At 38.2% G+C, this 15,948-nt stretch overlaps 1 protein-coding gene across 15 annotated transcripts in view; it reads left to right on the top strand.

The window, feature by feature from the left end:
* NR3C1 (nuclear receptor subfamily 3 group C member 1) overlaps positions 1–15,948 on the top strand; it is a 119,454-nt gene that overhangs the window by 68,259 nt on the left and 35,247 nt on the right. The gene's annotated exons all lie outside the window — the stretch shown is intronic.

The following is a 15,948-nucleotide window of genomic DNA, read 5'->3' as shown; positions in this document are numbered from 1 at the left end:
CTAACTAACACACAGTGCAGTTGGTGGTTCAAGCAGTTTTGCAAAGGAGATGAGAGCCTTGAAGATGAGCATAGTGGCCAGCCATCAGAAGTTGACAGTGACTAACCGAGAAGAACGTTGAAGCTGATCCCCTTAACAACTATGCAAGAAGTTGCCAAAGAACTCAATGTCAACCATTCTACGCTCATTTGGCATTTGAAGCAAATTGGAAAGGTGAAAAAACTCAGTAAGCTGGTGTCTCATGAACTGATCACAAATCAAAAAAACTAATCGTTTTGAAGTGTCTTCTCATTCTGTGCAACATCAATGAACCATTTATTGATCAGATTAATGGTGTGCAATGAAACATGGATTTTATACAACTGGTGATGACCGCCTCAGTGGCTGGACCAAGAAAAAGCTCCAAAGCATTTAACACAACCAATATTACACCAAAAAAGGGTCATGGTCACTCACTGTTAGACGGTCTGCTACCTATCTGATCCACTACAGCTTTCTGAATCCCAGTGAAACCATTACATCTGAGAAGTATGCTCAGCAAATCGATAAGATGCACTGAAAACTACAATGCCTGCAGCCAGCACTGGTTAACAGAATGGGCTCATTTCTTTTCCACAGCAACACCCAACTACACATTGCACAACCAGTGCTTCAAAAATTGAATGAATTGGGCTATGGAGGTTTTGCCTTATGTGCCATATTCCTGACCTCTCGCCAACCTCACTTTTTCAAGCATCTCAGCAGCCTTTTGCAGGGAGAACACTTCTACAACCAGCAGGAGGCAGAAAATGCTGTCCAAAGAGTTCGTTGAATCTTGAAGCATGGATTTTTATGCTACAGGAATAAACAAATGTATTTCTCTTAGACAAAAATGTATTGATGGTAATGGCTTCTATTTTGATTAATAAAAATGTGTTTGAGTCTAGTTTTAATGATTTAAAATTCAGGGTCTGAAACTGCAATGGCTTTTTCACCAACCTAGATATAACAAAATATTATTTCTTTTGTCTTTATTCTTAGAGGTTTATGCCTTTTAAAACAAATATTATTTTCATTTTACTGGGCTCCAGAGGGAGCTGAAATAAAAGCTTGTGTTAAAAATACTGTCTTTCAAATCAGAACTTTATCTGGCTGATCCTCTTATTTTCAAGCTCACAGACACTTCAAATAATAATATGGCTAAAAGAAGTATCAAGTGAGCAACATTATGGGATCTGATCATCATAAACTTTACTATCAGACTTGAACAGTTTTAAAATTGGGGCTTTATAGATATATCCTCATTGGACTAAGTGTTAAATACTTAATGACACTCTTCTAAATCAAGAGAAGACAAATACCCTAGTAGAGGAATCGGCAGGGATGGTTACTTGACAGTGAACCGGATTTGTTTTCTATTAGGAGTCGATGTGGTGACATGCCTGTGCCTGCTTTCCTGGCATGAGGGAGGGTAGGCAGTTTAACACGTGTGTAAAGCCCTATAATTATCCAGTCTTTCCTTGCCCTTCAAAGTATTTAAATTAAGTATATAATCAAAGATGTTTGCAAAGGTTTATGCAGTGGTGTTTATTGGTCATTCTTTCTTTTTTCACTATTACAGTGAGGGAATGGCTAAGTTAAACTTCGCAACTGTCAAAGAACCATGTATTGAAATATGTCTATTGACATATAGGATGTTTCCTCAAAAATGTTAAATAATTAGCAACAAATGAACCATGCCGCACATATAAAATCTGAGCTATTTATAATGTTATCTCCGAAATAAATAAGGATTTGTATGGAAGTATTTGCTGGGTTTTCTCTAACAAAAATTTAAGATGGCTTTTTTCTAATTTAAACTTTCTAGTGTTTTCCAAATTTGTTAACTGAATATCATTTTCACAGTTTTAAAAAGTATCTTCCAGTTTAGCTTTAGTTGGCAAGTTAATGTTTAAAGCAATAACCTTGGGGTAGATTATAGATTAGATATAAAGAAACGAACTAGGCAAAAATAGTCTGGGCTTTTTGTGAATGGACACCGTAACAAGTTTTTCTGGTGTGGGGATCATAGTTACATGGAGTTTATTCAGTTTTCCTTTCCCACATGAATGAAACATGGGGCAAGTCCACACCTAGAACTGCCTTAGCATGTAACACTCTACTGCACAGGATGTTTATTTGTTGATGCTAGCAGGTAGAGAACCAGTTTTTTTTTTTTTTTTTTCCTATTTGAAATGAGAGCTTCAAGTCCACAAGTAGACTTGAAGTCAGCCAGTCATTTTTTAGCTACCCACTGCAGTGGCAACCAAGTGTGAGCCTCTTATATCCTTTATCCTATAACTATCATTTTTTTCAGGCTTCTACTACATTTCAGAAATAAAATTCTTTCCTTCATATTACTCTTTTTGGACACTGTGAGAAAAATTAAAATTTCAAACAGAGTTGTCAGATCTGCACTGGTATTCTGATTCCTGGATACAGAACTAGCTGCTTACATAAATAAGAACTCAATTTTAAAACACTCTCTGAGGGCTGACTATTCATATTCTCTTAAGGAAGGGTTAGTTAAAAGAACAGTTTTTGTAATGCTTCTGTGAAGATCAAAGTTGTGTTAAAATGTTTAAGATAATTCTGTGAGAATATGGTGTTGGTTGTGTTTTTAAATCTTCTGCAAATTATTTTACAAAAAGAATTAATTATTGAATCATAATTACATCTCAAATTCAGAGCTTGCATACTGCAAGATTCCTACCACAGTAGCTACCATTTATTTTTTCTCAAAAAAGTGCCACTCATGCCCTTGAAATTTTTATACTCCTAGGATTATCCCCAAAACGTAAGGCAAAAATCATGTCATCACTTGCTTTCAAAGTTTCTTTTCCATTCCCATAAGGTCTCTAAAATGTTAGCAGACACCATTTTAGAAGAAACAGAAGTTACTTCTATAACATTCTAAACTGAACTGCAATAATCTACAGAAAACAAATCAAAGCTTGCTTGTTCTTTATTGCTAAATTCAGCAAAGTGAAACTACACGATAGCCAATGTTGCTTATCACGTTATTTATAAAATTCTACTGAAAAAAACTGTATATAGACAAACACTGAAGTCACAGTACATATGCATTATATGCAGTGCCACAGTAGATTATATTTTCAGTATGTTTTGATTATGTTTAATTTTATAATTTACCAAAGTGAAGGCAAAGTGAAAGTCGCTCAGTCGTGCCCAGCTCTGCGACTCCATGAACTATACAGTCCATGGAATTCTCCAGGCCAGAATACTGGAGTGGGTAGCCTTTCCCTTCTCCAGTAATTTACCAAAGGATCTTACTAAAGTTAAGGAAAGTACTGAATTTTAAAACCGCTCACATATGTTTTCAAAATATAGTCAGACTTTTTAATCTATGTCTGGAGAATGCATGGCAAATAGATAAGAAATGAGTATGGGTGGGAGTTAATAATTCTAGATTGATGGTAACTATTACTTTGGGCATCACTTGGCCTTAGTTTCATAACATCCTATTATTACTATAATGCACAAATTTAATCTATACTGTATGTGCTAAAAAGGACATACTATATGTGCTAAAAAATCTAAAAAGCAGTAGACTTTTAAAATAAATGAAAACACATTGAAATAATTTTTTATATTAGAATTTAGATTCAAGTTTTACTTTGCCTCTCAGAAGTAGTACTTTTTATTTTATATTGAAGTGTAGTTGATTAACAACATTGTATTTCATGTGTACACCAAAGTGATTCAGTTATTATATATGTATCTATTTCAAATTCTTTTCACATTTAGGTTATTACATAGTATTGAGCAGAGTTCCCCTGTGCTGTACACTAGGCCCTTGTTGGTTATATATTTTAAATATAACAGTATGTACATGTCAATCCCAAACTCCCGATCTATCCCTTCTCCACACCCTTCCCCACCCCCACTCCTTGTAACCGTAAGTTTCTTCTCTAACTACATGAGTCTGTTTCTGTTTGTAAATAAGCATTTTTTTTTCTAGTTCATGATTATTTTATTTTCTATTTTTCTTTTAATTTTTATCTTTACTTTATTTTACTTTACAATACTGTATTGGTTTTGCCATACATTGACATGAATCCACCACGGGTGTACATGCGTTCCCAAACATGAACCCCCCTCCCACCTCCCTCCCCATAACATCTCTCTGGGTCATCCCCGTGCACCAGCCCCAAGCATGCTGTATCCTGCGTCGGACATAGACTGGCGATTTGATTCTTACATGATAGTATACATGTTACAATGCCATTCTCCCAAATCATGCCACCCTCTCCCTCTCCCTCTGAGTCCAAAAGTCCGTTATACACATCTGTGTCTCTTTTGCTGTCTCGCATACAGGGTCGTCATTGCCATCTTCCTAAATTCCATATATATGTGTTAGTATACTGTATTGGTGTTTTTCTTTCTGGCTTACTTCACTCTGTATAATCAGCTCCAGTTTCATCCATCTCATCAGAACTGATTCAAATGTATTCTTTCTAACGGCTGAGTAATACTCCATTGTGTATATGTACCACAGTGTTTGTAAATAAGCATATATGTATCTTAAGAAGATTCCAACTATAAGCAATACCATAGGATGTTTGTCTTTCTCTGACTTGACTTAGTATGATTATCTCTGGGTCTATCCAAGTTGCTGAACATGACATTATTCATTCTCTTAGTGACTGAGGTGTGTTCCACGTCGTCTTTATCCATTCATCCATCAGTGGACATTTGGGTGGCTTTCGTGCCTTAGCTGTTGCAAGCAGCTCTGCAGTGGACATTGGGCTGCATGTATCCTTTTGAGCCCTTTGCTTCTCCAGATATATGCCCAGCAGGGGACTGCTGCAGCCTATGATAGCTCTAGTGTTAGCTTCCTAAAGAAATTCCATACTATTTGTCATAGTGGCTGTGCCAATTTACATTTCCACCAGCAGTGTAGGAGGGTTCCCTTTTCTCCATTCCCTCTCCAGCACTTACTGTTAGCAGACTTTTTGATGGCCATTCTGACAGTGTGAAGTTTTGATTTGGATTTCCCATTCAATAGCAATGTTGAGTATCTTTTTCATGTGCCTCGGCCATGTGTATGTCTTCTTCTGGGAAATACCTATTTAGGTCTTCTACCCATTTTTTTAAAAATATTAAGCCCCGTGAGCTATTAAATTTTGGAGATTAATCCCTTGTCAGTCACATTGCTTGCAAATACTATCTTTCATCCTCTGAGTGGTCTTTTCATTTTGTTTACGGCTATGCAAAAGCTTTTCAGTTTAATTAGGTCTGATTTATTTTTGTTTTTATTTCCATTACTCTAAGAGATGATCAAAAAAGATATCACTGTGATTTATGCTGAAGACTGTTCTGCCTGTGTTTTCCTCTAAGAGTCTTCATAGGACCCAGTCTTACATTTAGGTCTTTAACCCATTTTGACTTTATTTTTCTGTATGTTGTTAGAGAATGTTCTAGTTTCTTTCTTTCTTTCTTTTTTTTTTTTTAATGTAGCTGTCCCATTGCCCAAACACTAATTAGTGAAGAGACTGTCTTTCTCCATTGTATAGTCTTGCCTCTCTGGTCATAATAGATAACTGAACACAGATGTGCGGGTTTTCTGTCCTGTACCATGATCTGTATTTCTTTTTGTGCCAATACTGGTTTGGTGATTGAACCTTTGTACCATCTATTCCTCCAGCTCTCTTTTTCTTTCTCAAATTGCCTTGGCTACTCAGGATCTTTTGTGTCTCCATACAGATTTTAAGATTTTTTGGTTCTAGTTCTATGAAAAATGCCATTGGTAATTTGATAGAGATTGCACTGAATCTGCAGATCGCCTCGGGTGGTACAGTTGTTTTTGACAATATTGAGTCTTCCAATCTAAGACCACAGTGTATCTTTCCATTTGTGTCATCTCATTCCTTTTATCAGCATCTGATGGTTTTCAGAGTATAGGTCTTTTGCTTCCTGAGGTAGTTTTATTCCTAGGAATTTTATTTTTTGTTTCTTTAAATTTGTTGTTCTGATCTTTTATTGTTAGTGTATAGAAATACAGATTCCTGTGTATTTTGTATAAAAGGGTACTATAGTTCTCTAGCTCTGTTTTAGTTTCTGAGTTTTTAACTTTCTGTCTCTACACGGTGGGATTGGTGACATCTACTTTCAGATATTGATGAGGATTATAGAGTATTTCAAGTGTTACATAATCCAGTTGAATATAAAATTCTGCTACCTCAGCACTTTAAAAGTAAATAACTACAGTTTTTTGGCTCTAACAGTTGACCTGTGTAGTCAGCAGACATAAATCTTCAATCTGTAAAATTGTTAGTGTGACTAGACAGCTCCTTTCTAACTAAGGCTAAAGTGTTATGCATTTTTCAGAAGAATACAGAAATTAGTCACATCACTATATATTCCCAACTGAAAACTTTGGTGGAGCAGTATATTTTAGAAAAATTAAATGCATTTCAAAAAATTCTATGGTCTAATATGGTAGCCGCATAATTGCTACAAAGCTTCTCTAAGGGCAAAAATGATATTTTGAGTATGCAAAACAGTATTTTTGATACAAGGTCTCCATGTTATAACTCAGTATTTAATGGCTAGTGTGACATTGTCTTAATAGTATAGAAGTTACTATGCTAGTTTAAGATTTCAGTCAGTATAATAAGAATCTGAAGGAAAAATAGAAGTGACCAGAATAGTTTCATATCTTTTAATTATAGATAATTTCTACTTCAGTATGATACCAAGCATAATCAGAAGAGGGAAAAACAAATTATTTTTATATTTACCTTTATCAAGACTCTGGTATCTGATGACTCCTACACTCTTTTAAGAATTCTATCAAGCTGAACAGATGTTACCCTGCAGGTCCCTGCCAGATAACACAGTGATGAGAGTAAGGAACATGGATTTTGGAATCAGATGGTGCTGAATTCAAATTCAATTCCAGATTGTGCTAATGTAACTTTGGGCAGGCACACGGCTTAATTCCTATATTCTGGCTTGTAAAATGGACTAGAAGTAAGGATTATTTGATAAAATCCATTTGTTAAAGTACCTAGCCGTCGATCTTGGCTTGTAGAACTAAGAAATCAGTGGGTGTCAAATTTTATTATGACTATGAAGGAAGTGTTTTGTTCCACCTATCAGAAAACCTTCGTAGTCTTAACTTTTTCATCTAACTGCATGCATTGCAAACATCCTTAGAAGAGGAAGGAAGAGAGGAATAAGTAATCGTTATATCACTGCAGAGACTACTTTCTTGTCTCTAATAGTTTAAAGGAATAATTCAAGTATTTACTATATGGTAAGAACATCAGTAAACCTGTCCCTAGAAGACGAAGAAAGGGACGTTTAGCGATGTACGTACCATATGTTAGATACACATCAAACCAATCTAAAGGAATAATTAAAGTATTTAAGAACTAGCGTGTGAAGTGAGGGCATCATTACCAAAACCTGAGGAAAATACATAGAAGTAAGGAAGTTCTCATACTAATTCAAGAATCTAACAATTGAAGAATCAGGTCTTGGCTTTTTGACTAAGGAAAGTTGAAAGTTCCTCAGGCATGTCCAGCTCTTTGTGACCCCATGGACTGAATTCTCCAGGCCAGAATACTGGAGTGAGTAGCCATTCCCTTCTCCAAGGGATCTTCCCAACCCAGGGATTGAACCCAGGTGTCCCGCATTGCAGGTGGATTTTTACCAGCTGAGCCCCCAGGAATTGAAGAAAGCAAGGGAGTATGTGGCTTTAGACCAAGTTCAAGTTGGTGTTAAAGGTTTTTTTCCTTCTTTCATAGACTCAGCTGTTTTGCCTTTTGTTTGCATTTACAAACATCTTAGGAGTTACTGTGCTAAAGCTGTAGAGTATGAGATAAACATTAGTTTGACTAAATTTTCAAATGATCCATAGACTCTCATACAGTTCTAAGGCAGTTGTTTTTACCTGTTGACCTGCTCTGGCAAGGCTTATCTGGGCAAAAATCTTTTGCAGATCACGTGTGGAAGAAGGCACAGGACATTTGCATCCTTTTGCTGTACATCACTGAGACATCACACCTTAGCCCTTAAAAGCAGAAGGCAGTTTATTCCTCAGTTTGAAAACGTAGCTCTACCTCAGATTCTCAGGTAGTCATGAGGTGGAATACTGGTTAAGAATGCTGATTTCGGTATCAGAGGGACAGGCATTTGCATCCTGTCTATGTTAGTTACTGCGTCACAGATAAGGAAACATGCAGAGAAGCTGACTTGCCTCCAGTAAAACATGAAAACAGTACCCACTTCGTAGGTTTGTGGAGAAGATTAAAGGGGTTAAAGAAAGGGCTTGCACAGCAGCTTCTAGTAGTAGTGAGGTGATACCTGTATTCTGGGTGCAATCTCATAAACATCTGACATGTGAGTTGCCTCAAGTTCTTCTGCAGAACATATAAAGATGTAATATATGAGCTAAATACAATAACATACTGGACACAGTACAAGATGCTGGTGATATAAGAGACCTAGACATGGACCCTAACTAAAAGGAATTGTTGACGGAAAAATATTAATACATCAGAATGTATCGTGTGTAAAGTGCTACATGGCAGTGTAGGGGAATGGTTTGTGTAGAGGAAAGGGAAGACATATAATGAGGAAAGAAAGAGGAACCAGACTGAAGACCACATTGGGCTTGTACCGCTTACATGGGAGAGCCTTGGAGACTTAACCACGATGCAAAGACTGAGTTTTAGCATCGTGGGAGAGAGGAAGGAAAAGCAGCCAGAGCCAGGAGGCCTACTTAGTGTAAATCATTGCAATGGTTAAGGCAGGGGGTGAGGGAGGATATGTATGAAGACAGAGGCAGAGTGGATAGAAAGGGAAACATACATGATACAGTGTAATAGAGAGTAATGAACAGGATGCGTTAAAGGGACTGGAATTGGGAACAAAGTACTGTTACTAAGTATAGTGAGAAGAATTCAACTCTGAGAAAGTAATATTGTAGTTGATGTGGAAATGAACAGCGTTTTTGTTTCTGTCAAGTATTTCACAGCGCTCTATTACAAATTTCAGGAAATAATCAAAATTTCAGAATCCAAAAATTAAATAATATACTTCAAGCTTATGTAAAATGAAATAAAATACAATCAATGCCATTCTAAATCAAAGTACAAACCTAAAATAGACCACAGTTGGTGAAATCTACAAAGTAGACATAGATGACTAAAACCAAGCAGGACTCCCAAAATCTAATAAGTGAAGGTACAAAATACAAGATGTAGGTACAAGCCCAAATTCAAGCTTCCAATGGAATTACCAATAATTACAGTAACAGCAGCATCCAGCAGGAAGACTTGACTCTGAAGTTACCTACTGAATAGCACTGTAGGAAGATAAGGTATTACCACTCTACTCCCTAAAAATAAAACCAAGTAAAACTATAAATATATTGGTTTATGAGAAAAAAACAAGTCTTGAAAGGACATTTAAAAAAATTAATCAAAGTAAGATCCAAGCTCAAAAGCACTCCACAGCCACTGCTTTCAGCCCTAGATACACACACACATATGAAGAAAGCAGTGAGTGTAACATTGTCTCAAACCTGTTAGTGACTTAGTTGAAGACGTCACATTTATAATTCTGCATGTACCAAGTCATAGTTATTATCCTTGTGTGCTCTTAAGAAGCAAGAAAGCCTCAGAACAAAATCAGGTCTTCATTCGACAAATAACCATGTAATGAAGAAAGTTTTTCCTTGCAGTTCTTACTACTTACTCTTGGTCTTAATGTTCTGTTACTAGAACATCATTACTCCTCCTTGGCACGCATGGCCCTCAGTGCAAGCCTAAGCAAACAGAACTGAAAACATGAAACAATATTTCTTCTGTTAGGAACTAAGTTGTGCAGCATAATCACTCAACCGCGGACTGATCCTTCTAAAGAAAAACACAAGAGAACATGTTACGAGTTTAAGAAAGAAGCATAGATAGGTGACATATTCTCTCTTCATGTAAGTAAATATTCAGGTCAAAAGAAGCCTTTCACAGACCCAAGGGTATTCTCCCCTACTTCCTACCCCTGCCTCAGGATATATGGACAACAACTTTGGAGTTTTTTGATTCAGCACCTGTATTTTTACAGACAAGGAAACCGAGTGCAGAGATCTTAAATGACACACCATTGGTGTCTCAGATCTGAAAAAAGACATCTCCTCCATCACACATCCTTTACTGAAAATGCTCCTGAACATTACAGTACAGACTTTGTTCTCTAATCACCTCCATAAGATGAGTAAGTACAAATGATGCAAAGGTGGAGGAAACTGTCTTAATATGCACCTGAAGTTAAAACCAATAGAAACTTCTGTCAACAAGTGCAAAAGCAGATTAATTAGTCTTTCTTTGGCTTGCTAAATAAGATAAAATGCACTCTGCTAAAACCATTTAACAGAAATACTGTGAAAGCCTTCCCCCAGAGTATTTTTCTATTTGATTTGAAAACTATCCCATAGCTTATTATCAAACAACTCAGTAATCCTTTAGCTAATGCAGGGATAAATGGGCAGTCAGAAAATATAATCACTTGGTGTGTGCAGCTGAGTATTTACATTTTACCTAATGAACAAAGATAAGAAAAGTGCAGGCAACAGTGATGTGTAAAAACTACCTCTTAGTGCTAGAGCTAAAGGGAAAAATAAAATTACTCACTCTAGCTAATCCCTAGACCTGTATAGTCCCCTGGCTTCAGGTCTGTTTTGAATCTCGTTTTGGACTTGTCTTGAATCTAAGAATATTTGCAGCTGCCTCGGTAGGGCAGTTGCTCTACTTTAAAACATAGTTTAGAAGGTTTTACAGTAAGTTTCTGGTCCTTGGTGAATTTTCTTTTTCTCCACTTTATATGTTGCTTAAAGATTTATAGCAAAGATTTCTTAATCCTCAGCACTACTGACATTGAAGCTGGATAATTCTTTGTCGTGGAAGACTGTCTGCTGTGCAGTATGGGAGGTTTAGCAGCACCCTAGCCTCTTCTCACAATGCCAGTAGCACATCCCAAGTTGTGACAACCAAAAATGTCCCCAGACTAACCAAATGTCTCTTGGAAAGTAAAATTGCTCCCAATCGAGAAGTTTCTGGAGAATTTAACCCTCCCCTGGCTCACAGGCAACACTCTTCAAAGCACTTCTCATTCCTTGGGATCCTCCGGAAGGGAAAGAGGAGTTGAGGGAAGGAGGAAAAAAGAGTTAATGCCTAAGTGCTAAGGAAAAACATACTGTTTGATTATCATCAAGTGTGTACCAATATAGTTCAAATATATAATCTACCTAAAAATTCCTGAAATGGTACGAATAAGGGAACAGAGTCAGGGGTTAAGTCAGCTAGCCACTGTCACACAGCTGTTACAGTGCTATTTGTCTCTATATCCTAGTTCTATCTCTTGCAGAAGTACTACTTCGACACCAAAGCACCCAAAGTAATTCTGCTCCTCCTACCTAGATCAAAGTTTCTAAGTCCACTATCATCTCAGTAACACATTGTCATGTAGGAGACGACTTCCATATATGATACGACGTCAGGAATCATCTGCTGCGTAAAAGGGTGTAATCTGCCTGCACATTTTACCTGTTCTTCAAGGTGTGTGAGGAACTTCCATAATCCATCCATGGTCCTCCTCTTGTTAACTGCTTTTTTCTGCAAGACAATAGAAAAACCTGCTTTATACTTACTTTGTGTCTCTCAAATGTAATCTCAGTGACCTCAAGAACAGTAATGCCCAGTATACCCTTCATTCTGAGTGGGAGAGAGCATTCAAATATTCATTTGAAACAGCAGGTTTTGTTATCTTGGCTCCTCACTTAAAGCACTCTGGATACAGTCAGTTCATAATGGAATCTCTTGGCATCTTCAGAATGTTTGGCACAGCTGTAAACACACACTAAGCAAGGACTAAGACATTTTAGCTTTCCTATTCAGAATAAGTGTGATATACACTGTTATTATGTTGTACTTTTTATTTCTGTCATGTATCCTTATTAAAATATGGTGATTTCATATGGTTTTCCTTTTGAGTTCTAACCATTTTCTTGAACCCTAGTCTTTTAAAGCAGTATCATAGGGTTGTGTTTACAATTGAAGACCATTTTGGCGTTCACCCATTTCTCCCAGTGGTGTTCACTATAGGCCATCTTGGTGCTCATATTTGTGTGACAAAAACTGGTTTTTCTCCACTGATGTTTGTGGTATGCTTGGCAACTTTCCATGCACTCAATTCTTACCTGATGTAGCCTAGAATAACTGCCTGAAGGGATGCCAAAAGCCTGACTTAAGTTGCAGATTCTTAGTTGCAATTCGACCAATCCATTTGTTCATTGAGTTTTAACTTTCCTTTTTGTCATCTCTAGCTCACAGTTGACTGGCCTGAATGTACTCTGCATATGCTCTAATTATAACGGATAATTTGGGAATACTGTCCTAGATTTTAGACTTAATACTACTTACATAATACTTACACCAAGCTTTCTCATAAAATCTCCAGTTTTCCTGAAAAAGAATGAGCATTTATCGAGTGCCTGCTAGATGGAGGAATTGTACACTAGACTTGGAGTGTGTTCTCTCATTTTCATGACACACAGACACAGATGATATCCTTCCACTGTACTCCTGAGAAAAGAGAGGCTCATGGTAGTAGATACCTACCCAAGGTCACACAAGCTCTGAAATGGTAGAACTCAGATCTGAAACATGTCAGTTTGACCACAAACAGGCTCCATCATCAACCTCTGACAGCTGAGTGACCTCATCTAGAGCTGATGGCATCCTTTTCACAGGGTCGTTGAGAGGATGGATGAGACTGTATTCATGAAAGTGTTTCAAAACTATTAAATACTACACCTAAGTACTGTGAAAACATTTTTAGTATATACTAGTGTGTGCATGGGAGAAGGCAATGGCACCCCACTCCAGTACTCTTGCCTGGAAAATCCCATGGATGGAGGAGCCTGGTAGGCTGCAGTCCATGGGGTCACTAAGAGTTGGACATGACTGAGCAACTTCACTTTGAGTTTTTCACTTTCATGCATTGGAGAAGGAAATGGCAACCCATTCCAGTATTCTTGCCTAGAGAATCCCAGGGACAGGGGAGCCTGGCGGGCTGCCATCTATGGGGTTGCACAGGGTCAGACATGACTGAAGCGACTTACCAGCAGCAGCAGCAGCAGTGTGTGCATATATATATCATGTACATATATATATACACACTATATATATGTATATATAACTGGCTGAGGAAACAGTACAGAATTAACATTTGAAATCAATAAATATTGCACTTATTTTCCATAAACTAAATATACAAACAACTGTTTGGTCCCTAAAAATAGATGTCAAGTGACAGAGATTGGCTGAACTGGAGTAGGAGCATCTTCAGAACAAAACCCAGACAAGTTTTTGCTTCCCTAACACCTTGCTCTGCTCACTCACTCCAAGACCTTCCTACTTCTCTGAAAAACTCTGGCCCACAGCAGCTCCACTACCTTAGTCACAAGTTTTCATTAATTCTGTGCCACACCTACAGCAGAGTTATTTCAGGTGATTCTCCTCCATGTAGGCTTTCAATATGTACTCAGTCCATTCTCCCAAATCTAGCTGGGATCAATACCTTGTGATACAGAAGCATCCAGAAATTCTCCTTAACAATGCTGAGAGAAAAATATGAAACCCTGGGGCCTATTCCCAGAGCTGGGCTGGTAGGAATGTTTTCTATTCACTAAGCCTCTAGATAAACATAGGGTTGGCTAAGTCCAGTATGCTTTATTTGACGACAGAATTTAGGAGGACCTTTGGAGTTGGTCAACACCGAAATCTGATTATATTCTTTGCAGCCAAAGATGGAGAAGCTCTATACAGTCAGCAAGAAGACCAGGAGCTGACTGTGGCTCAGATCATGAACTCCTTATTACCAAATTCAGACTTAAATTGAAGAAAGTAGGGAAACCCCACTAGACCATTCAGGTATGACCTACATCGAATCCCTTATGATTATACAGTGGAAGTGAGAAATAGATTTAAGGGCCTAGATCTGATAGATGGAGTGCCTGATGAACTATGGACGGAGGTTCACAACACTGTACAGGAGACAGGGATCAAGACCATCCCCATGGAAAAGAAATGCGAAAAAGCAAAAAGGCTATCTGGGGAGACCTTACAAATAGCTGTGAAAAGAAGCGAAGCGAAAAGGAAAAATATAAGCATCTGAATGCAGAGTTCCAAAGAATAGCAAGGAGAGATAAGAAAGCCTTCCTCAGCGATCAGTGCAGAGAAATAGAGGAAAACAACATAATGGGAAAGACTAGAGATCTCTTCAAGAAAATTAGAGATACCAACGGAACATTTCATGTAAAGATGGGCTCAGTAAAGGACCAAAACGGTATGGACCTAACAGAAGCAGAAGATATTAAGAAGACGTGGCAAGAATACACAGAAGAACTGTACAAAAAAGATCTTCACGACCCAGATAATCACGATGGTATGATCACTCACCTAGAGCCAGACATCCTGGAATGTGAAGTCAAGTGGGCCTTAGGAAGCATCACTACGAACAAAGCTAGTGGAGGTGATGGAATTCGTTGAGCTATTTCAAATCCTGAAAGATGATGCTGTGAAAGTGCTGCACTCAATATGCCAGCAAATTTGGAAAACTCAGCAATGGCCACAGGACTAGAAAAGAAAGGCAATGCCAAAGAAAGGCAATGCCAAGGAATGCTCAAACTACTGCACAACTGCACTCATCTCACACACTAGTAAAGTAATGCTCAAAATTCTCCAAGCCAGGCTTCAGCAATACATGAACCGTGAACTTCCAGATATTCAAGCTCGTTTTAGAAAAGGCAGAGGAACCAGAGATCAAATTGCCAACATCCGCTGGATCATGGAAAAAGCAAGAGAGTTTCAGAAAAATATCTATTTCTGCTTTATTGACTATGCCAAAGCCTTTGACTGTGTGGATCACAATAAACTGTGGAAAATTCTGAAAGAGATGGGAATACCAGACCAGCTGACCTGCCTCTTGAGAAACCTGTATGCAGGCCAGGAAACAACAGTTAGAACTGGACATGGAACAACAGACTGGTTCCAAATAGGAAAAGGAGTACGTCAAGGCTGTATATTGTCACCCTGCTTATTTAACTTCTATGCAGAGTACATCATGAAAAACGCTGGGCTGGAAGAAGCCCAAGCTGGAATCCAGATTGCCGGGAGAAATATCAATAACCTCACATATGCAGATGATACCACCCTTATGGCAGAAAGTGAAGAGGAACTAAAAAGCCTCTTGATGAAAGTGAAAGTGGAGAGTGAAAAAGTTGGCTTAAAGCTCAACATTCAAAAAACTAATATTTTGGCATCTAGTCCCATCACTTCAATGGGAAATAGATGGGGAAACAGTGAAAACAGTGGCAGACTATTTTTTTGGGCTCCAAAATCACTGCAGATGGTGACCGCAGCCATGAAATTAAAAGACGCTTACTCCTTGGAAGGAAAATCATGACCAACCTAGACAGCATATTAAAAAGCAGAGACATTACTTTGCCAATAAAGGTCTGTCTAGTCAAGGCTATGATTTTTCCAGTGGTCACGTATGGATGTGAGAGTTGGACTGTGAGGAAAGCTGAGCACCCAAGAACTGATGCTTTTGAACTGTGGTGTTGGAGAAGACCCTTGTGAGTCCCTTGGACTGCAAGGAGATCCAGCCAGTCCATTCTAAAGGAGATCAGTCCTGGATGTTCTTTGGAAGGACTGATGCTAAAGCTGAAACTCCAATACTTTGGCCACCTCATACGAAGAGTTGACTCATTGGAAAAGACTGTGAGGCTGGGAGGGATTGAGGGCAGGAGGAGAAGGGGACAGCAGAGGATGAGATGGCTGGATGGCATCACTGACTCTATGGAAATGAGTTTGAGTGAACTCCAGGAGTTGGTGATGG

The sequence above is a fragment of the Ovis canadensis genome, chromosome 5 (assembly GCF_042477335.2).
Source record: "Ovis canadensis isolate MfBH-ARS-UI-01 breed Bighorn chromosome 5, ARS-UI_OviCan_v2, whole genome shotgun sequence".
Classification (NCBI taxonomy): Eukaryota; Metazoa; Chordata; class Mammalia; order Artiodactyla; family Bovidae; genus Ovis; species Ovis canadensis.
This window is presented reverse-complemented; position numbering and strand designations above follow the sequence as displayed.